The sequence below is a fragment of the Ovis aries genome, chromosome 19 (genome assembly GCF_016772045.2).
Source record: "Ovis aries strain OAR_USU_Benz2616 breed Rambouillet chromosome 19, ARS-UI_Ramb_v3.0, whole genome shotgun sequence".
In the NCBI taxonomy this organism is placed as follows: Eukaryota; Metazoa; Chordata; class Mammalia; order Artiodactyla; family Bovidae; genus Ovis; species Ovis aries.
Genome location: NC_056072.1, coordinates 30,347,346 through 30,372,234, shown reverse-complemented (window position 1 = coordinate 30,372,234; position 24,889 = coordinate 30,347,346). Strand labels below are relative to the sequence as shown.

Here is a 24,889-nt window from a genome sequence, read left to right as displayed (position 1 = left end):
CATGTACATACAAGGAATTAAAAATCTACTCTGAAACTCATCAAAAACATCAGCCCATCTCTCCTCAACTGAGATATTCCGATGAACAGACAAAAGACCTCTACTGTCCCTGCCAAACAAATCATAATAGATGAATTCGGAGTTGGGGGAGGGAAAGGAGGAATGAAGTAAAGACAGAAAGTAAGAGAAGCAAGGATAAATTCTAGTTCCCAAAACTTCACTGAGTTATGGGAGACCACACGAGATGGCCTAGGTAACCTGAAATTTTTAACCTAGAAAGATAGTGGAGCAAAGGCCACCTCCTTGCTGGTCAGATGATCTAAAAAGGCATAATAGTGAATACTTTGCATTTCTAAAGCAAGGAGAGCTGCTGCTGCTGCTGCCAAGTCGCTTCAGTCGTGTCCAACTATGTGCGACCCCACAGATGGCAGCCCACCAGTCTCCCCTGTCCCTGGGATTCTCCAGGCAAGAACACTGGAGTGGGTTGTCCTTCTCCAGTGCATGAAAGTGAAAAGTGAAAGTGAAGTCGCTCAGTTGTGTCCAACTCTTAGCGACCCCATGGACTGCAGCCCACCAGGCTCCTCCGTCCATGGGATTTTCCAGGCAGGAGTACTGGAGTGGGGTGCCATTGACTCAAGTGTAAAATCTACCATTTTGAAAAAAAAAAATTTATCTTGAATTAATTACACACTTCAAGAAAATTTCAAAAACAGTAAGAGTCTTATATACCCTTTACCAAGCCTCCCCTAATGATGACATTTTCTATAGCTGGAGTACAATATCAAAACAGGAAAACTCCCTGGTACATTGCTATTAACCGGACTCTCGACTTTATTCAGTTTCATTCACTTTTTTCCCCATAACTCCAGGCAGTTTAATGTAGCTAAACTCTTTGATCCTCAGTTTACTTATCTATAACACAAAAGTAGTAAGAGTAGCTACTTCAAGGTATTCCTATGCCTTCAGTAGGTTAGTGCTGGTACATTACTTACAGCAGTAGCTGACACACAACAGAAGCATCATAAATGTTCGTATTATAAATATTAAACAAGACTTTTGGGATTTCTAGTTCTTTTCTGACATATTCCTTGAGGCCTTTCCTACAACTAATAAAGAGATGGCATCTGCCACCATTTATAGTTTGACTAAACCCAAAGGACAAAACACTAGAAAAATAACAGAATATATCCTACTCTAAGGCTTGAAAGGAACTCCAACTCAAAATTCCTTTCGGTGTGCAGATAACTGGATTTTTAGAAACTTCATTTCTCCAACAGTGGAATGACTCAAGTACTACTGAGAATGCTTTTTGAAGCCTCTGGGGGGAGAAGGAGTCGACTAATGAATTAAAATAGCTGAAGCTTAAACCATTATTTAAGGATAATCTACTTTATATGGCTTTGCTTCCCTATTCATGGGGGTGATGGGTAAGTTTGGAATTTTTTTCTAATATATGTTTTTTGTTTTGTTTTGTTTTTTTTAAATAGACTGACTTTTTATTTTATTTTTTTTTTAATTTTTTATTTTTTTTAATTTATTTTTTAAATTTTAAAATCTTTAATTCTTACATGCATTCCCAAACATGAACCCCCCTCCCACCTCCCTCCCCACAACATCTCTCTGGGTCATCCCCATGCACCAGCCCCGGGCATGCTGCACCCTACGTCAGACATAGACTGGCGATTCAATTCTTACATGATAGTATACATGTTAGAAACTGAGACATTTTAAAAAATCACACAGACTGAACACCAGCCTGGGTCCACCACACCACAGTTTCCAAGCCTACTTGTGTGAACACTCAAGGGATATAGGGCTCTTTAAGAAGAGAGCTCTTTAATAGGTCATGACTAGGCTTCTGTTTGGATCATTTTTTTGTGTACGTGAGAAAAAGGTTCACATATAAACAGCCAGTTCCAGGCACATTCAAGGCTCTCCAATCTGGGGGCTATCCACACTCCTGTCAACTGCCTGTGTGAGCCCATCCAAGATCCTTCTGGCTTTGGCACTGCAGATATACGCCAGCACCCACAATGCTCTGGGGCCCTACCTCCTTCATAGCTATATTTTAAGGACACAAGTGTTTAGTTAATAATGAGGAAAGAAGAACTTCACTGGATTTTCCCCACACCTTTGAAGTTTTCAAACCTTGAGAATGGATGAAACCGAAACGTTAAAGATTTTTTTCTTTCTTTTTTCTTTTTGCAAATTAGCTGCATTTTCAAAACCTGCCACCCACAAACAGTCTGAAATACTGAAGTGTCGGCTCTGTTTCTATCAACAGACATTATTTGGAATTACTTAAAATGACAAAATAATATGTCTACTAATCAGCCAAACAGCTAGAGTAGGTATCTTTGGTTCATTTTAATACTCAGATGTCTCTTCCTTGCTTCTAAAGTCAGACCAAATAAAAATCCTATCTGGCTAGTTCTGGCACTGGTTTCAGATTAGAGCAAGCATCTCTAACCAAGTGATCTCCACGGAAATCCCTTAGTGTTAATTATTATAGGATCACAGAAAAATAATTTCACAAATAAAAGACTTGCTCTAACTCCATACATCAACTAACTAACCTATAACCCTTGGTTTCTTAATTTTAAGGTTTATTTTTAACTGGATCAAAGAAAAGACCTGGCAATATGTGGAAGCAACTTTTTATATTATAAAATATACCAAAACGATCAAACCTGGTTTCCTACCTGAATTAAAAAGATGATGTCTTTAGCTTTGTGGGCCACTATCCTCTGTCCAGTTCTAACTCCCTTTTTCTCGACATGAACATATGCTTCCCTTAAAATTACTTCTTTTTTCCTACCCTGGTGTTATGCAAGATCCCTGCTTATTTTGGCGATACAGACAAAATAAGAAGAGCCACCCAGAGTTCTTCATTCCAAAGGGAGGAGCTTCCCAAGAAAAGCAAAGTTGTGCTGTTGTATTTCCTTTCAGCGCTGCCTAAGAGCAAGAGGCATTCTTCAGTAGGGAAATTCAGGACAAAAATAGGGGGGCTGCTTTTGAAATACTCACTAGAACCACGAACGGCAGGTGTAGGCAAGGACCATCTGAAGGTTCACAATCACTAAATGCTCTTAAAACACAAGAATTGGCAAGAAAAAAATATGAGGAGTGAGGCGGTTAAATAGGCACAACATGCAATAAGAAAAGATGCTTTTCAAACAAAAAATATGAGACACGGAGATGCCTTTCATTTCAGAGAGAACCCAGGAAAATCCAAACTCTCAGATGGAGAAAGCAAACCTTGCCTTTATTTGCATGCTCAAAATCCTCACAAAAATGGCCATCAGGCCTAGGTGAAAGCTTTAGAAACTAAGGAGGGGCCTGCATGCTTCTACAAGAAAAACAAAGAGAGCCTTGCATATAGGATATTGGTTTCAATGAGGAAGGAACGCCAAAAACCGTGTAAGAATTAAGCGCTCACATAATAGATCACTGTGAGCAATGCGCTCCTGCAGATGTTGGAGGGAGTGACCTAAGCCTCACACTTGGAAAGGTTGTGTGACTGGAGCCATGATATATAAAGTAAGACCCAAGCGCCAAAGTTCTGATTGAGCCAGGCAAACGTGGCTGTTTTTGTTGGGTGGAAGAGGCTTTTTTTTTTTTTTTCACCAAGCAAAGAATTACGGTAAACATCTGCTAACCATGACCACAGAAGGGGTGGTTGTTTTCATCCAAGGTCATTTTAAAGGAATAAATGTAATTAATAAAACCAGAGTCACAGTACCCAACCTTCCAATAAGGCTGCTTGCGTCTGCCCGCAGATCTATTTATTACAGAAGTACTTAATTGAGAAAGTTCTCTGACGTTGCTATTAATACTTTGTGGGGACCCACTGATGTGGGGCAAGAATGTTCCGTCTCAAGAGCTACTTGAAAATATAACTGGACTTTGCTTATCTCATTCCTTAGGCAACTGTTTTTCAGAAGGTTCTTTTACTCTATTGGCAATTTATTATTATAATGCATGCATTATTTAAGTAACTAAAGTCCTATTAGAAAAAATTAACATTCCAATGAGTTTACCTCACACATAAATGTCCCAGAAGACTTCTCTCTGTCAAACTACCTCTTTTGAAAATGACTAAGAATTCCTATACTCTAGAATGGTTTGAGTTTTAAAAAATTCCTTATTTGGTTCGTTCTTTGGGAAGGAATGGGGAGGTAGGGAAACTGAATTATTCAAACCGTCATTCAAATCTGTCAAATTGGAGCTCAAAACATTACTTTACCTTTGAACAACCAGCCACAAGCTCCTCCAAAATAAGTGTCACCTATAATTATTACTAAATATTCCCAATTAAAAGAAAATAATCAAATTCCTAAAAACCAAATTTTCCTTTGGAGTTGAGCAAAGTTCTGCTCTATCTACAAAGTCAGAGGGTCTTCTAGCCTTATAAAAGCCAGTTTTGCATAAACTGGTTGCTTTCACTGAATCAAAGAACTAAGGTTTCCTATTTCTGACCTATGGTCACCTCAACACAGCCCATCAACAAGATACTAAGTTCACTGAATATAAAAATATATATTTTCTCTCTGGCTTTATTTCCCATGAAACTAGAACACAGCAACTCATAAAGATCAGAATTTAGTATGCTTATTAAAAAAATAAATGTTAAAATCATCAGCTCCATTTATTCTCATGGTTGCAATACCGGACAGGGTCCCAGCTGTTGAACTAGCTCTAAGAGCAGCCTGGAGGCGAGAGGCTGTCACTGTTTTGACTTTTCCACCAATCAGACTCCAACAAATACCTATTCAACACCTCCTAGATGCCTGTGATGAGTTCAGAGTGTGTATGTATGTATGTGTGTGTGTGCGTGTGTGTGTGTGTGTGTGTATGTGTGTGTGTGTGCATCGCTCATGCACATGGGCGCATGCACGTGTGGGTATGTGTGTAGAGCAGGAGAGACTGAAGGGTAAGAGGCTATCTTCTATTACTGACATGTTATAGAATCCTGAGGAGAAATTAACATAAACATCAGGGTTTACTGCATCTGGAAAATTATTCTCAGGTTTACTTTTGTTTTCATTTTCCACGAGGCTCAGTGTTAATGAGCTAAGAAAGGAAAGAAGGCAGGCACAGGTAGAGCTGGAATAAGCTAGCAAGGTTCTGATACTCCAGCTGCCCTTAAGTGATGATGAACCATTAAATAAGAGAGAGGAAGGATTTCGAAGGCCCAATCTTATTTAATAACTGTCAGTGCCTTCAGCCATGAAAGACGGCGAGCCTTAATGTAACCCACTAATTCCTCCCCCCAACACAGTCAAGATTCATTTCCACAAGCAAGTCCAGTATCAGAGGCCACTGGGGTCAGAACTGGAAATATAACCATGTATCGCTACACTAAATTATGCTTAAATAAAAATGCAATGCATCCATCATATTTGTATAATAAAGGGATTAAATCAGTTATAATTTTCAAGCTTTTAAGTCTATTTCTAGCAAAAGATAATGTGACGAATGTCATAATAAAAAATAACTTTGTTGGAGGAAATAATTCTTTATCCTTTAAAAATTTTCCTTATTAAATGCATCATTTTAACTTAATGCATTTCTATATACTTATCCCTAAATGTAAATTTGTTTTGATAAAATGAAGAGCCTTTTAATCCAAATTGCACAGTGATGCTTCTATGCTGATCTGCCATAACTTAGTAATCAGAGTTAACAGACTGCCTAATTAACCAAGTCATCATTTGCCAAGATCCAAATATGGGATGAATTGTGGGCCAAGGAGAAAATATGATGGACATGAAAATTATTAATTCAGGAAAGCATTAAAAGCATGTGGAGTTAAAAGTTCTTTGCTAAATCTTACCATCTTTAACATCCTTAATTTTTATAATAGAATATGTAAAAATAAAAAATATATCCAGAGTATATCAAAAAACATTTTCAGATCAACTAGTTATTAGTCACTAATACAATAAATTACTTTTATAAGCCTTTGACAACCTAAGGGGTAAAAATCACAGACAAGCCCTGAAAATAAGTAATATCTATTATGTGCTTACTAGGTGCTGGCATCATGCTCAGTATTTCACACTGATCAATATGTTTATTCTCCACATGACCTAATGCTTGAGAAGGTACTATTTTTATCTTCAGGTAACAGACCTGAAAGTTGAAATTTAGAATATTTATTTTTTTTGTGCAAAAGAATTCAGTTCAGTTTAGTTGCTCAGTCATGTCTGACTCTTTGCGACCCCATGAATCACAGCACGCCAGGCCTCCCTGTCCATCACCAACTCCCGGAGTTTACCTAAATCTATGTCCATCAAGTTGGTGATGCCATCCAACCATCTCATCCTCTGTTGTCCCCCTCTCCTCCTGCCCTCAATCTTTCTCAGCATCAGGGTCTTTTCAAATGATTCAGCTCTTCTCATCAGGTTGCCAAAGTATCGGAGTTTCAGCTTCAACATCAGTCTTTCCAATGAACACCCAGGACTGATCTCCTTTAGGATAGACTTGTTGGTTGGATCTCCTTGCAGTCCAAGGGACTCTCAAGAGTCTTCTCCAACACCACAGTTCAAAAGCATCAATTCTTCAGCATTCAGCTTTCTTCACAGTCCAACTCTCACATCCATACATGACTACTGGAAAAACCATAGCCTCGACTAGACGGACCTTTGTTGTCAAAGTAATGTCTCTGCTTTTTAATATGCTGTCTAGGTTGGTCATAACTTTCCTTCCAAGGAGCAAGCGTCTTTTAATTTCATGGCTGCAGTCACCATCTGCAGTGATTTTGGAGCCCAGAAAAATAGTCAGCCACTGTGTCCACGGTTTCCCATCTATTTGCTATGAAGTGATGGGAATATATGAATAATATATCTAATTAATAACTATCATATTATTAAATATATAAATATGTCTAATTAATAATAATATCTAATCCTTTCAAAATTCTTAGAGAAGTGTAATTAAAAATTCTATTACTTTAACTCACCAAAATTTTACCCATGGAAACTTTATTGATTCATATTTCTCACATAATTTATTAGAAAAAAGGGAAACCTGGGATAACCTGAAAGATGCCATATGGCTAGTCTGTACAACGATCTTTCATTTACAGCCATTTCCCATCACTAACATCACTGATATGGCCTAAAAGACATGCACTGAATAAATTTTAATATAGTCATGGGCTAAGATATTTTATAAGCAATTTTCCCAAAGTAATGCCAATACAATCAATACAAATTAGTCCTAGAGGAGGTAGTAAGTCCACCAATCTGATCATTTCTTCCTTGACTAGTTGGCAACTCCTACTCATTCTTCAGGGTCCCAGTCACACCTCCCTCTTCTAGCACCCCCTCAACCTCATATACACAATCCATCAGCATTCCTGCGCCTTCCCTATCACTGTATTTTAACTGACCTTCCTGTCCACTTTGTAGATATAAGTATGTTGAAATCAAAGACCTTGCTTTATGACCTACAACAGTGACAGACGGTAGACGGATGGTTGGACAGACGGGCAGAGAGTAGTAAAGCAATGAATGATGCCCAGGCTCCCTGAGGACAGAGGCATGGTAGTATTTTTGAGGTAAAACACACCTCCTCATCGTGAATGTCACTGGAGATGCCCAAGTATTAGACAGACACCTTCACGAGGAACATCTCGGATGGCACTCATGGGTAGCTGGGCTATAAGATATTTAAAGGTACCTTCCAACTCTGTAATTCTGTGTCTTTACTATGCATCCAGTACAGTGCCTTTCTGAGCAATTCTGGACCAGGAAAAAAAATAGTTATAAAAGACATGATTGGCACAGTGGGACTAAATATGAATAGGGATTGATGTTAGACTATAATTTATTAAATTTGTATCAATATTACTCCTTAATTTCAATCATTCCCTGGTGGCTCAGATGGTAAAGCATCTGCCCACAGTGCGGGAGACCTAGGTCTGATCCCTGGGTTGGGAAGATCCCCTGGAGCGGAAATGGCAACCCACTCCAGTACTCTTGCTTGGAAAATTCCATGGACGGAGGAGCTTAGTAGGCTACAGTCCATGGGGCCACAAAGAGTCAGACATGACTAAGTGACTTCACTTTTGATCATTGTATTGTTGTTATGAGAAAGAATGTCCCTGTTCTTAGGAAAACTCCAGTGATTTATTTAGGAATAAAAGGGTATAACATCTGAAATCAATTTTTTAAATGGTTCTGAAAATAAGTTATATATAAGTATAAATATGTGCATGTGTATTCTATAGGCAGATGGATAAGAAATGATAAAACCAAGGAGCAGAACGTTGAATCCAGGCAAAGGATTTCTTTTGGAAAGTTCCTTGACTACTCGTGCAACTTCTCTGTAAGTATGAAATTATTACAAAACAAAAACAGGCCTCTGTTTAAAAAAAAAAAAAAGTACAACATGCACTCTATCTTCCTAGAATACTGTCCCCCTCTCCTGAGATCAGCATCCCTTTCCGCCACTTTCCATCATTTGTGCAGGTAAAAGGTCATTTACCACTCTTGAGACAAGAACATGGCCCACTCCATGCTACAGCCCCCTTCACAGCTCCCCTCATCTAGCCCTGCTCCAACCAGAGACAGTATTTCTGTGACAGGCACATGGTACACAAGGGATCAACCACAGAACCAGCAAGATCCAAATTTTATGAGGGCTGCTAGAACTTGTCGGAAAAGATGCCTTTCTGCTGGAGTTTGTACAAAAGCAGACTGATGAAGGAGTATCTGCCAGTCTGGTCAACACTTCCAGGGATGAAAGCAACACAGAATATTGCACAGCCAAGATTCTGAGACCAAGACTCAACAGCAGGATCTGAATCCCCTACTTCAGGTGCCCCTGAAGCTCACTCTACTAGCCAACTTTTCAGAATCATAAGCCAATTAATTCCTCTTTATGCCTGAGCTGGTCACAAGTTTCACCCAAGAGATCTAACAAGTGGTAGGCTCAGTATTTTAAGGCAAGGTATTAAAAATGGTCTGCTGTTTGTGTGAACAGAGAGATTACAGATACTTCAAACCCCTTAGGTAAAAAGCAGCATAATTGTTGGTCTTTTGCAGCCGGCTTTTATATACATTTTCAAGCCTAATATTTTACTTTTTAAAACCTATTCTATTTTTGAACATCAAAGTCCTTGGCATACAGCTTCTGCCTCTGGAATTCTATTGACCAAGTAACCAAAGACTTCCTAATTGTTGGCCAGTGTTACCTCTAAGTACCCAAATCTTCACCCTGGTAAATTAACAGCCTTCAAAGTGAATGTATCTCAATAAATGAAAACAAAACACAACAAATTCTGAATCTGCTTGCTGGGAAAAAGTCCCAGGTACAGGACTGCTGCTTTGGGAAGGCGACCCTCTCAATTGCCACACTTTCCCACACAGGTGATTGAGCGGAATAAATCAATCATTGAGTGGCCGAGGCTAACACGAAATAAAATGACGGCCGTAGAGCTGAGGTTAATTAAAATAATGTACCAGAGAAAAATGACTCAAAGATCTAGAGAAAATGTCTTAACAGGCATGCCCAGTTAGAGACCAGAGAACGCCAATTAAGTGGCTGTCCTTGTTCCGAATCCCACCAGGACATGCTTTTATTTCCCATAGCTCTTGTACTAGCAAAAAGAATTAAAGCATTTGAAAAAGTCTACCAAGATTAAACAGATCCAGTTAGATGACACTGAAGTATAAAGTCTCAACATGCAGTGTACAAGCAGCCCCGAGTGAAAAATGTATGTTAACACAAAAACCATGCTTGCAAAATTAATACCCTGGGAAGATGCCTACAAGGTGAAGACAATATGGTGTAGTGGTTAGGAGCCGTGACAACAGAGAAACAGTAGCTGGGTTCAAATCCCAGTTCTATTTCTAATGAGCAGAGAAGTCTGAGGGAGTCATTTCACCTCAGAACACCTTGGTTTCCTCAACTGTAAAACGGACTTTTTAGAACTGTCTCATAGAGTTTTTGCCAGTTTATACATAAGCTCCCAGTAAAGGCAGCTATTATAGGGTAGACTTCTCACAAATTAGAGTGTCTCTCCTCACTGCTGGTTTTTAGACTTTCTTGCTATTAAGTTTCCCATGATTCTCGAAAATTCTACTTTTCTCTCTCATTACTTAGAAGGGAGAATGGGGAAACCACACACAGAAGGATTGGTGATAACATAAAATGCAACCTTCTTCCAGGCATTTGCAACTAGAGAAAGCCAAGAAGGTCTAAGCATGCTTTATTCTAGATTTTTGTTGTTGATGTTCTTTTGGGTGTTTTTGTTTTGGGGTATAGTTGCTTTATAATTTGTTGGCTTCTGCTGTAGAATGAAGTGACTTGGCTCCATGCGTGTGTATATATACCCCCTTCCTCTTGGACATTCCTCCCACAACCCCCACCCCACCCACCCATCTGGGTTGCCACAGAGCACCCAGCTGAGCTCCTAGGCTATACTGCAGTTATCTACTTTCCACGTGGTAGTGCGTATCTGTCAGTTCCAATCTCCCAGTTCATCCCACCCCTCCCCTACAGCGTTCATGTGTCCATTCTTTACATATGCATTTCTATTCCTGCCCTGCAAGTAAGTCCATTTGTACCATTTTCTAGATTCCACATATATGCATTAATAAATGATATTTGGTCTTTTTTTTCCTGATTCACTTCATTATGGATGACAGACTCTAGGTCCATTTACATCTCTACAAATGACCTAATTTTGTTACTGATTATGGCTGAGTAATGTTCCACTGTATGAAAGTTCCTTAGAAAACTAAAAACAGAACTACTATATGACCCAACAATCCCACTACTGGGCACATACCCTGAGAAAAATCATAATTAAGAGAAGACACATGCATCCCAAGGGCCACTGCAGTACTATTTACAATGAGGACATGAGAGCAACCTAAACACCCAGTGACAGATGCATGAATAAAGACGACGTGGGACTTTCACATACTGGAATATTACTCAGATTTTTTTTTTAAATTATCATGTTTAAGAACTGGGTCAGAAGTAGAGGAATGCATTGGTGTCACCGGTAATGAATGATCTGGGACAGATATGGGTAAAGACGAGGTACAATCTCTTCTAATTTGAACACTCAGGGAAAAGGTGAATGATGACCGTAAGAGAAAGCAAAGAGAAATTCAAGTCCCCACGCATCATAACCATACTCGCCAGGCCCCAAGAGGTACGCTGAACTGGACCCAGAAAACGTAGCAACATTTCAAACCATCAGAGAAAAACTCTTGGAACATTCCTACTCTTTCCCATTGACGCTCACGCATCAGGATATTGAGAAGAGGGCTGCATAAGGGCTGATCCAGGTTACCAGGATCTTCATGTAAATAACACGAATGAAGTCTCCAATTACATGGATTGGTTCCCCCTTTTGTGATTGCTGTTTTAGTTTCTGAAATGGTATTTGGCAGACAGGGATGCTGCATGTTTTTCAAGATGGAAAAATCCTGGGTCTTTGCCACTCCAAGGGTTGTTATAAGTCTAATAAAAGTTTTTCCTAAATCATTTGCTTCACTTAACTCCTGTTTATTGAACTTTACTTTTTTTGTTTCTAAAAGGGTACTAGGAACCAAATCTGATGCCCTAAACTGTATTTCACTCATGGGTTTTTTTTTTTTTTACAAGTTGAGAGGGTACAAATTATAAATCAAGAAAAATTCATGGTGCTTTTAATTTATTTGATAACCTTTCCACAAATCAAGAAGAGAGAATATGATTTCATAAATGCCATTTTTTACCACTAAAAGCTGTGGGATACAGAGAGAGACAAGTCCCTCTCTGTGCCGAGGCTTCCACACAGCAAATGCACAAGGAACAGCACAGTTCAATCTGGCCCAAATGAACAACACAACAACGGTAACAGACCCTCTGCCTTAAGCAAGTGAAAGAAGTCAGAGCTCAATGAAAGACATACATTTCTACATCCTTTCAATCCATACAGACTTGAATTTTCTATCAAAAAAGAGGTATGTAAATTTTCAGGACCAATCCATCAAGAGTGTAATTTCTTTTTAAATTAGAATTTACAGGCAACTTAAGACATGGTCTATAACAAGGCAGGGGATCAAACAAGCTCTGATTAACTTCAGGATGAAACATCTCCCCAGGCAGGCAGTGTAGGGATACTGCAGGACCCTGAACTCCGCAAATTCACAATGGATTCTGGATGTGGATCAGACTTCCAAAACTGAGCTGTCCCAGCATCTGAGGGTTATAACTGGCCTTATCTGAAACAGATCCCTAACATCCAAGAGTCAACATGTCAACAACAAGTGTAAGACAGTTCATCCCACTCCTTGCTCATTTTGCACTTTTTAAAGTTCACTCAGTGTATGAAATGAGTAACTCTAGTAGGGAATCAAGGCTCTTCATCATCTTTTCCCCCATTAAAATGATCACAAGAGAGTGCAACATGAGTTTTGCCAGTGAGGTTCCCAGTACTCTTTTGATAATCTTTCTAAGTCATCATGATTGTGCTCCAGTCCCTATACAAAGCACTGTACACATATGATTTCACTTAATCCTTGTATGAACACTATGAGCTGAAGCATGCTAGTTCCCCAGCCTCAGGTAAGTATACAGAGTGGGGAGTGGGGAGAGACATTTGTCCAAGAACAAAGAACCAGGGAATGAGAGTGCTGGGATTTGAGCTTGCAATTCAATGTCCTTAATTGACTTGTACCACCCATCATAAGCTTTAGGACCAGACAGCAAATGATTCTGTCTTCATGAGGAAGATAATGTATAACCCTTTCTGGATGGGACATACAGATTACCAAAACCTCGTACGATGTAGAGAGGAAGCTACCAAGAGAAAACCCAGGGGTAGGATTCCATTCCTATAATAAAGGTGACGTGGATGGTTTTCTTTGTTTTCTTATTCTCTCACTCAGATGCAGACCTCTTAGGTACTATGAATTACAGAAATCCACAGGGACATCCCAAATATCCTCTGACTGATTCAATGAATGCTGACTGCCAGCCTGCCTACTATTGACTGGGCACTGTCGGCCACAAGGAAGCCAAACTGAATCAGACCTGCCCCTTGCTTACTACCTGGTAAAGAGGTGCATTCAGAAAGTGTCAGAAGGTGTAGTAAATGAAACACACAAGGATCTTGGATACCTCAGAGTGGGGTGGGGGGTGGAAATCAACTGTAATGCGGGCAGTCAGGGAAGGTCACTTCAAGAAGTTGATACTTGAACAGAACAAAAAAAGATGAGAAGAGGGGTTAGCCTTGTGAAACACGAAAGTTGTTCCAGGGAAAGAATCCATGGTCCAGAGGCAAGAGAGATTTTATGACATCTGAACATGGTAATAGTGTCTAAATAAAATATTTGAAACCACAGAGCAAAAACGTAGTTTCCAAGAGTCTCTTGAAAAAGCAAGATCTTCAAGTCACCTCTTTCACAGAGTCAGCTACTCAGCAGACAGGCATGCTTGCTAAGTCGCTGCAGTTGTGTCTGACTCTTTGCAATCTTACGGACTACAGTCTGCCAGGCTCCTCTATCCATGGGATTCTCCAGGTAAGAACACTGGAGAGTTTCTTCCTCCAGAGGACCTTCCCACCTCAGGGGTCGAACCTGCATCTCTTAGGTTCCTCGCTCTGGCAGGTAAGTTCTTTGCCACTAGCTCCACCTGGAAAGCCTACTCACTAGACAGCCACGGTCAAGTCTTTGGGACATACTGCCAACTGAGCCGTCTATGAGCACTGCTGACAGTCTCCGTCACACTCATGCAGCAGCTTCTGTGTGCAGACACCACTATCCTCCAAGGGCCAGTCCCAAGATGATGTGTGAGGGACCAGGGGCTGCTCTGTAGACTCAGCACAGAGACAGGGCCGGGGATGAGGCTAGGCCAGACCAGCCTCGCGTAGTGTCAGCCTGCATGAGTGAAACCTTGAGTTTCAGATTATCATCATCAATACCACCTTGAAAGCAGTTAGTGAATTTTGCTTGCTAGGCAGGTCCATTGTCTGAGTAAGTAAAAAATGGAATAAAAAAACCACTGCATGCCTCTCAGGGGAAACTGTCAAAACAGGACCCAGAGATCTAAGTCCTGTTAGTCAGGCTGTCCTGCTCCATACATGGTTGCAGTGTCCTTGACAATGGGCATCAAAGTCACCTCTTGGGGCTTTACTTAAACTTCCAAGCGTATGCTAGGCAAGAAGCGATGACTGTGAAATATACATTGTCTGCCAGTAAACTAAGAACCAATGAACTAACCAGAGGATTGTAAAAATTCCTCAAAGACAGGGATTTCCACCATCGCATCCAGAGTGTGTGGCACAATACTGGCATTTTTTACCAACCAGAAACTGTACTAAGCTCTTCACACATATCACCTCAGTAATTTGCTATAGAAATCTATCTCCTATCTGTATCCCCATTTCCCAGATGAGGAGGCCAAGGCCCAGAAAGGTTAAGTAACTTACTCTCCAGGTTCACTCAGCCAGTAAATGGAAAAGGTGGAATTTGCATCTCAGCTGATTTAATTGCAATGCAGACACTCTTGCCCATATTGCTATCCTATATCTACAGCAGGCATTCAGTAAATGTCTAGGAGTGAATCAGCTACCATGTTCTGTGAGCATCTATCACAGACCAGCATAGGCAGAGACTACATGAGGAAGTAAAGGGAAGTCTCATTCAGTGAGACAGTGATTTTCACAAGAATAAAGTCCAGACCAACCTGGAACAGAGAAATGGGAAAGATTCACATGTCTCTCCCATCCCCCAAGGGAAGCTTTCACCACATATACAGCAAAACAGTAAAATCAGAGAAGCAGAGTAGACGGCACTGTCTAGACTCTGAGAGACAGTATAAAGCCATCAGTGACAGCCCACACACACACTGGGAAGAACACAATTAAGTGAGGGCCAGTATGTCCTAGGACCTCACACTAGCACTCAGTTCAGTTCAGTCCTTCAGTTGTGTCTGACTCTTTGCGATCCCATGGAAGGCAGCACGCCAGGCCTCCCTGTCCGCCATCAACTCCCGGAGTTTACTCAAACTTATATCCATTGGGTCGGTGATGCCATCCAATCATCTCATCCTCTATCGTCCCCTTCTCCTCCCACCTTCAATCTTTCCCAGCATCAGGGTCTTTTCAAATGAGTCAGCTCTTCGCATCAGGTGGCCAAAGGATTGGAGTTTCAGCTTCAGCATCAGCTGTTCCATTGAATATTCAGCTCTGATTTCACACTAGCACTCAGGCTTTAACAAAACCTTCCATCCAGAGGAAAGAAAATCCATTCACAAATTTGGCAGTTTAAATTTTGGTTGATAGCTCTCTTGAGACAGAAATTTCTTTCTTAGAATTTGCCATGGCACTTGCAATAAAAATATTATAGTCCTAAAATATTTACTGAGATATGTATCTCTGCTGACAATTGAATAAGCTGAAACTCAAACACATAAAGTTCAAGTAAGATGTTATACACACCAAATCAACAGAAGAAAGAAGGCATTCATCAAAATAAATAAAAATTAGACATGGAAGAAAAACTGATAGCATGATTTCATGCAAGTAACCACAATTGTTGCTCACTAACCATACACCTTTTCTTCATTACTACTAGAACCTGGAACTGATCTAGGACATCAAATGCCTCAAGTCTAAGGATGTAATTATCAGATGCACTTATGTGAACGGTGACTAAAACGATGTAAGTAGAAGCCATCGAGTAAGACTTCATGGAAAGTTATTTAAAGAGGGCTTCCTCAGCTGGGAAGACGACTCTTTTTTATTTTTCGTAATGTTGCCTCTTTCAGGATGTAGAAGCAATGGCTGGAGAGCCAGCAGCCATAATGTGACCTTGAAAATAAATAACACTTGAACATGCAAGCAGAGATAGCACAAAGATAGGAAACACAGATTGCTCTCCCCTTGATATATTTTATGAGAGAAAACTACTAATCTTTTAAAACTTACATACTTGCATCTGTTACTAGAAAATCATTCTTATCTGATATAAAGACATAAAAACATAGCTAAAGATTATCCTACTTTAAAAAAAAAAACTAGAAAATTCATGAATTGAGATTCTGATTAGCCCTCTATTCATCAAACTGTTTGTTTAAGTATGACTTTCCCTCTTAATCAGTACCACTAGTCCAGGGAAGCATATTTGCTGAACCTGTCTCTATGTTTTGACATGCAAGACTTGTGAAATTCAAACACACTTGTAGACATCCAAAGCTATTTTAAAGGTGGAAGATCTGAAAACACTCTCCAAATCTGATGATTAAAGGAAATTTAATAGTTCCTCATTGGCATTTGATCTTTAGCCTGCCATAATCTATCCATATAGCTCTTCATTCATATTTGCTACTAAAGCGGCATTTCAAAATAGAAGGAACATACAGACAAACCACATGACTTAGAAAATAAAAGAGCTTTCCCTCACACTAATCCAGCTCATGAAAGCCCAATGTGATTAAAAGGGTGAAGCAGGTAGACTTCACTAGGTGAAGCAGAATGATGGTCTAGAGCATCCATTACATTCGTAAGGAATTTCAAAATTTTCAAAGTGCTTTCATGTACATTATATGATGTTTCATCCTTACAACTACATCCTACTCTTACCTCAGTAGTAAATGCAGGTGTTTTTTTAATTCCCATTTCATTCTGATAAATTGCTTGCTCAAGATCAGAGGGACTGCTACCCAGTGAGGTATTTTGATTCTAGGTCATTTATCTCCTTTGATGCATTAGATCAGTTCAGTTCAGTTGTTCAGCCATGTCCGACTCTTTGCGACACCATGAACTTCAGCACACCAGGCCTCCCTGTCCATCACCAACCCCCGGAGTTTACCCAAACTCACGTTCATTGAGTCAGTGATGCCAGCCAATCATCTCATCCTCTGTCATCCCCCTCTCCTCCTGCCCTCAATCTTTCTCAGCATCAGGGTCTTTTCAAATGAGTGAGTTCTTCACATCAGGTGGCCAAAGTATTAGAGTTTTAGCTTCAACATCAGTCCTTCCGATGAACACCCAGGACTGATCTCCTTTAGGATGGACTGGTTGGATCTCCTTGTGGTCCAAGGGACTCTCAAGAGTCTTCTCCAGCACCACAGTTCAAAAGCATCAATTCTTTGGCGCTCAGCTTTCTTTATAGTCCAGCTCTCACATCCATACATGACTAATGGAAAAACCATAGCCTTGACTAAACTGACCTTTGTTGACAAAGTAATGTCTCTGCTTTTTACTATGCTGTCTGGGTTGGTCATAACTTTTCTTCCAAGGAGCAAGCATCTTTTAATTTCATGGCTGCAATTACCATCTGCAGTGATTTTCCAGCTCCCCAAAATAAAGTTAGCAACTGTTTCCACTGTTCCCCATCTATTTGCCATTAGATCAGAGGTCCACAACCTATGACCTTTAGGCCAAATATGGCCCTGGACCTGGTTTTGCAAATAAAGTTTTACTGGAACACAGTCATGTCCATTTGTTTATCTATTATCTAAGACTCTTGAGAGTCCCTTGGACTGCAAGGAGATCCAACCAGTCCATTCTGAAGGAGATCAGCCCTGGGTGTTCTTTAGAAGGAAAGATGCTAAAGCTGAAACTCCAGTACTTTTGGCCACCTCATGTGAAGAGCTGACTCACTGGAAAAAGACTGATGCTGGGAGGGATTGGGGGCAGGAGGAAAAGGGGACAACAGAGGATAAGATGGCTGGATGGCGTCATTGAATCGATGGATGTGAGTTTGAGTGAACTCCGGGAGATGGTGATGGACAGGGATGCCTGGCGTGCTGCAATTCATGGGGTTGCAGAGAGTCAGACACGACTGAACAACTGAACTGAACTGAAGGCTAGTTTTTTGCTATATCAGCAGAGGTAACTAGCTGCAAAAGAGACTCTTCGTGAGACTCTTCCAGCTGCAAGAGAGACTCTACAACATACTACTCTCTATGCTGACTATAGTCCATGAGGTTGACTGTATTTGCTATCTGGCCCTTTAGAGACAAAATTTGCCAACCGTTCATTACATCACACTTTCACAGACATGATCCAAGTTACAAATCCTATATTGCAAAGCCATGAAGCTATCATGGAATGCAATAAACCAATTCCTGCTGGTTTTGGAACTCATGATTGACAATGGGGCATTCCATTATCATCTGAGGGATTACTACCTTCAATATCATGTCACCTGCAAGGGTGGATGGCAATTTTTGATCAGTACACAATACAAGTGTTGCTTGTCACTTACCCTGAATTTTTAATGTGTCTCACAGCCATAAAAAGTCTGGAGGTCACTGGTCGAGGGCATGCATAATGCCACAGGACTGCAACATACAGAGGGACACTGAAAGCAAAAAAAAAAAACAAAAAAAAAAAACAGAAGAGGTTAAGGAAAGGAAGTGACAAACTTTAATGCTTCAAAAGTAACACATTCGTGTAAGCCTTATGGCTTCCTTATTGACGCATGACTTTTACGCTCAGTATATAAGTGAGTATCTATGTATATATAAACATCTATGTAGTCCTTTCCATTCTAGAATCAGCACTCTGTTACCTCCTAATTTGAGCTCTGCACAGAATTATAGCAGAAAAGTGTGAAATATTATAGAGCCAAGTAAAACCGCCACTCTTGAAGGCACTTTCATTCACTTAGGAAGTTTGGTTCCTCTAACTCCAAACATTTCTTACTTGGGGGTGCAACTTCTCAGAAATCAGAAATAAGGCTAAGATGATCCCTAAGTCCCAGTGAAGATTTTCCTTTGGGCTTTGGGCTTTAGTGTCTCCCAGTGCGTCCAGTAGAAGCACCAGAGAACACACAGACCCAAACGTGTGTAACATGCTCATGTGCACACACACACATACATTAGTACCTATTTAAAAAGAAAAAAAAAAGACAGGCTATCTCCTTTGCAGCCAAACACCAAGTCTTACTTGCTAAAGGTTACAGTTCTTTCCCACTGCATTTGAACTACAGAAGAAAGCTGTGACACGGCAACTCCATCAGCCTGCGCAAAGTGCTCAGGTGTGCTGAGGCTGTGCGTCTTCATGGCTGGGGTGGGTATTTACCAGTGGAGTATTTACCAAACCCATTGCCCAGTAAGTTGAAGTTGCTAACAGACAAGTTAACTCATCCTCAAGTGGGTTCAGGAAGTTTCTGTGAATAGCAGTCAGCAGTAAGGTTTTACATGCCAGGCTGTTTCTGCTTAGATCCCTGAGATGATAATCACAGCTGCACAGCCCTGAAGACCACAGGAGGGTCCCGCTGTCAGGCGGGGCAATGGAGCCACAGGAGGAGCAAAAAGCACGACCTCTTCCCTGCGTGTGCGTTGCTTCCTCGTGACAGTAAACTCAGACAAAAGTCTGTGGACGTACGCGTCTTCTAATCTAATCAGACAGAGAAGTTGAAACCGAAAAGGAGATGTATGAAGTTTTATGATTTGAATAGTCATGTATCTCCGGAAACTATGTGGGCTGTCTGTCTACCAGGGCTCAGAGGAGAGTAAGCAGTGGGGCTCCCAGTGGCTTTTTCTTGATAAGAGAGAAACTCAGGCCAGACTGGTCCACACTCTGTGTTCTCGGTATCAGCTATCAACGTGAATATAAACTGTTTCTCAAATACAGTACAGCTTCAGAGTCATCATTCTCATGAGTTTAACATGCTGTGTTAGCATTATTCCCCTTCAACAAGGCAGCTTAAGAGCATGATAAGAATGCATCAAAAATATTTTTCCAGATAATTTCAGTTGGCAAAGTTCAAACTTAATTGGTGACCTCATTAATGAGCAACTGCCACCACAAGAAAGAGGACTGTTGTCATGGACTCATCAGAGCAATGAGATAACGAAGTTAATTATATTGTTTCCAATGGATTTACACTGGCTTCCTTTCAGGGTCTACATTTTCCAGACCTTCGGGATGGCACTGCATGGGTTTGCTCCTCTTCAAAACCCATCAGTTGTGGGCTTCTCTGGGAAACGTCGGCAGATCACAGCCTCACATCAGGGCAGAGCAATTGGAAAACTTTTCTACCCTTTACTATCTACTTGTAAAATGTTATAAGCCTGTAAACTAGTTAATTTATGAGCTATGTTAATAATTTGCCCGCACTTGATCGCAGGTTTCACAAACACGGTTTGCAGGGATGTGGGAGGATAATTTGTAGGTCCAGCTTCTCTCCTAAGGGGACACTAACTAATTTGACACAGTAACACGACACCGATGGCGGGGCTCACTAATGACCACACTCCAGGACGTGGCTGTCAGCCTGCCGTTCCAGTGAGGAGCCAGCTTGCTTTCACCACAGCTCGGTACACCATGCTCAACTAATTATTCAGACAGCGACATTAATGAGAGTCTTGTGTTTATTTTCAACATACTAACCAGCGTTTAGCTTCCATTTGCGGATATGGTCACTGATTAAAATGTGGTTCATGAATAGTAAATCTGAACTCGAATATAACAAAGGATCGCCCAGGAAAAAAACAAGGAACAGCTGATTGGAAAACCATCCTTGTCAACTGGTTTTTGGCCTCAAATTTCGTCAAGGACAAAGTGACAGGTAGTAGGAAACGTCAAGAGTTCCAAGAAAAGTGAAAGGAATATTTTTAATCACCTACGGCCATGTACAAGATTGACTCTTCACCAAAGCCACAGAATCACCTTAAGGTTAAGAGCAACTTCTATCTCAAATATACTTCACCACCTGTATGGTACTGAATAAAGATTTTTTTTTCCAGCTATTTTTTTTCATGGAATAACCAAAAATTTGGTTTGCTTTGTGTTCTTTTCAACCTTACAAAAGTTTGATGAGACTGTCTCAAATATGAGCTTCACAAACATCACTAAATACAACTGTGTTTTTTCCAAATCTATTGTAAACCTGTACTCTTAAGGGTCTTTTAAAAAGTGTGCTTTAATATCCTCTCATGTGTCTTGTTTCCAGTCTACTAAACCTTGCAATCAAGTTCTTTCTACTTTAAATTAAATTTCTATTTTGGTATGATAAATTTTGTCCTTCATTTAATGGTGATTATAATCCTAAAATATTCATATAATCATCATTTTAAATGAATAACTTAAAAAAGGTGTGCACAGATCCACGAGAGGTATTACAAAATCGAAAATGGTCCTGATCTGGTTCATTGTAAGATGTGCCCTTTGAAGTAAATGATAGTGGTAGTATTTCAACAAATGTTCTATCTGTTTGCATGGATAAAAATTCCAATCAACACTGTGTATGACTTCTGCTTTTACAGTACAGCAAAATAAATACGAGTCCACACAGACCACTTTGGGAATGAAAATTCCACTGCATGTAACATTTTTTATGCATGTATCTCTAAACCGACTCTATGATAGATCTGCAATTTCAGAACGCCAAACTATGTAAACGGCATACAATATGTGGGGGAAGATTCAGATCCCAGGATAATTGAAAAAATTTATTTGAACAAGTATACAGATTGATTGTCCCTACCCAGCATGACTGTCTCCCAATGTTATTTACATGGGTACCTGTGAAAGACAGGGTTCTGGGATTACTAGCATCTATCTCTGTGCAGTTTAGGCCTTAAGTATGTGTCCTGCTAAATAACTCAAGAAGATGTTGTCGGACTGGCAGAGACTGGTTAAATGTTCATCAAATCTCCACCCATTTGTTGGGTGCCCAGATGGGATGTACTTCCAGTTAGGTGGGTCCTTGCGGCTGAGTTCTGGCCAAACAGATGGAAGTGGGTGTGTTACTTCTCCTGACCCAGGAGCCTGGGTTGTGGGCCCAGGGGTCCAGGGAAGAACTCCAGGGCCTCCAAGATGGTAGAGTCACTGGGTGATAAGAGTCAAGGTCCCTGAAACACCACATGGAGCAGACCACCACATCCCACTCCCCACCCTATGAGACAGAGGTGGCTCACAAATAATACCTGCATTAAGATAAGCCTCTGAGACTCAGAAATGTTTGTAACAATTGCCAGTATCTCGCATCCAAATACACAGACCTTTTCTAATTTGAACCTGGTTCCAAAATTATACTTGTTTCTTGGGAATATTTCATGTAAATTTGACAAAAATCCCTAAAGGTATGTTATAATTATGATTATCAACTCCTCTAATTATGCTAAGTGTAGAAAAGAGAAAGGGAACAGCCAGCTAATGTGTCCCCAAATGCGTCACGTGTATCTTTCTTTACTTCATCTTCACATAGCCTTGTGAAGAGATCCGATTCCCAATTTATGGATAAGAACACTGAGCCTCTAAGAAGTGAAATATGAGCTGATGTCAGGGAATGTCGATTCAGCAGACATTTTCTTAGTTGAATGCCTCTTAGCTTTTAATATCCAAAATATATAGAATACACTTATTTCTAACTCAAGCACTTTTGGTTGTTGCTTATAAAAGAACAAAGTTCATGACATGCTTTAAAATATAATACAATATTTTCAATTAAAAGTGTGAGGAGAAAGTGCCCAGTGCCAATATAATCAGAAGAACGTCAGAAACTTCTACAGAGGTTTTGAAAAGCCAGCAACAAAAAAGTATGTGTCACAGATATTCTTGGTGATTTAAAATAAAAATCCACATTAAAAAAATAATAATAACAAACGCATGTTGAGGCCATATTAATCGGTAACAAATCAATATTTTAAACATTTTTACATTCTTAATGTGATGGTTATGAAGTATATATAAGGCATTTTACTATACTTTGGTCATATTTGAGAACAGGAGTTAGCAACCTTTTTCACTAAAGGGCCAAGGCAGTGAATAATTTAGATTCTGTAGCTTTTGCAGCTGTTCCAAGTTCCCTCTGACAATTACCCTACTCTCCCACTGCAATAGGAAAGCAACCAAAGGGGAAAAGCAGACAAATGGGTTCTATGTTTTGATAAAACTTTATTTACAGAAGCAGGCAGTGGGCTGGATGGGAGCCCAGGGCCATAATTGGCCAACCGCTTTTTCTTTCTTTTTTCCATCACCATCCTTTTGTTGGAAGTGTAATTTGATGTATTCTATTAGTTTCCGGTGTAAAACACACTGATTCACTATTTTTATGTATTACAAAGTGATGATCACCATCATTTCTAAGGCTAACTTCTGCCTTAGAAAACTGACTGGAGATTTTACGTACTGACACACAACACGCTATGCTTTCTCCTATGTAAAGTAAAGGAAAACAGTGCCGCTATAACAGAAAGAAAAAGTTGGTAGTTTTTCTCAGCCAGTACAATCAAGTCCCTGTCTTAAGGTAGAAGTTACAACAGTCACTTTAAAATAACCTTATAATAAGGACTTTTTTTAAAAAATGAGAAAAATAAGTAATTTGTAGATTTAAAATGTCACTGCAGAAGGGTGTGCTGGGAGCAAGAAATGGCAACCTCTGGAAGTTCCAAAATCAGGCACAAAGTTCTCCCACATTAGAACCAAAGAGCTTTCTTGGGTTTGGAGGATGTTCTTTATTAACCAACTTCAGAGTAGGAGCTACATATCCAATGATAGAATATGCCAGAAAAAAAACTCAAATATCTTCTGTTATTCTCCCAAGAGAGTAAAGTTGTTATAACAAAGTTCACTGTGTGTTTTTTTTTTTTTTGGGGGGGGCGGATGGCAAAGTTCACAGACATATACAGACAGAGAAATGCTTTAAAAAAAAATCTCAGTTCCCCATTAATGTTTTATGACAACAGTGAAGTATACAAGATGGTTCTAGACATAAAAGAGATAAACTTTATGAATCTATTTTACCTAAAATGTGAATCCCAACAGAATAAAAAAAGCTAGTCAATGATAGCCCAATCTGGAGTATCTTGTAGTTATTAAAATAATTATGGGAATAGAGAAACGTGTGCAGATGACTGTTATAATGTGACATGAAATAAGCAATATAGAAAAATCATAGCTAAAGTAGACTCTCAATTGCATAAGCATTAAATATATGCATCAAAAAAAAAAACCAGAAAAAACAAATGGACAGAGTTTGCCTTGGAGGAAATGGGATTAGGTGCTATTTTTCTTTAGAATTGTTTATATTTTTCTTTTCTAAAGCAAAGCAACTTCTCCAATACTGGTTATAGAATATGAAAAAGCTAACTTCAAAAAGAGGAAGACATTTGCCGTGCATTCATTGACACTCATTTATTAATGGTTTGATTGCCTCTTTTTCAGACCAGAAATGTCTTGAGAGCAGAGATTCATGACATCTCTCATGTCCCAAACACGGTGTTACAGAATCTCATCCATTAAATTAAGATTCCTCAAAGCAACTGAACAGTCCATCTTACTTTTAAAAAGTCCTCTTCATGAAATTCTGTAAGTAAATGAATTTTTTATACTTTAAGTCTTTCAAAGAACAAAACAACTTAGTAGAAACAGCTTGATTCCTTGAGGATTATTGCTGTAAATCATTTGCCTGATTCAAAAATTATACTTTGTCTCTTCTTTCCACACTGGCACACAGTAAGTTTGTCTTTCAATAACTTAAGTCTTTTAATAACTTAAAACAATTCTAAGTCATTGGCTCCTTTAAAACAACATATGTATTGATCGTGAAGCTTGGCACTTCATAAATACTTACCCCAATGTTTTACCCTGCTTTGAAATGAGAAAGGTGAGCTCCTGATTGACAAGTAACTTAGCAGAAAGAGGGAGGAGATGGAAGAGGGTTCCATGCGGACTCCATACTCACTCTCAGCTGTGGAGGTCCTTCCCCAGCAGTCAAAAAACACACGGCAAAGGCAGTCACCACTCATCACTGTCCTCTCTCTCTCAGCCAGTCGCTCTCTGTCTCAGACACACACATGCATGAGGGCATACTCACCCTGCACTTGCATACTTTCAGGGACTCCCCAGTACTTGGGGAAAAAGAGATCAAAACTTGCCCTTAACCCATACAAGGCCCTCATGATCTGGCCACTGGACATCTCT

At 39.9% G+C, this 24,889-nt stretch overlaps 1 protein-coding gene across 23 annotated transcripts in view; it reads right to left on the bottom strand.

Moving 5' to 3' along the window:
* FOXP1 (forkhead box P1) overlaps positions 1 to 24,889 on the bottom strand; it is a 624,022-nt gene that overhangs the window by 375,070 nt on the left and 224,063 nt on the right. For all 23 annotated transcript variants that reach the window (XR_006057033.2, XM_060402200.1, XM_060402196.1 and 20 more), the window contains one exon: positions 18,222 to 18,317. The gene's annotated coding sequence lies outside the window, so the exon portion shown is untranslated. The remainder of the gene's footprint in view (positions 1 to 18,221; positions 18,318 to 24,889) is intronic.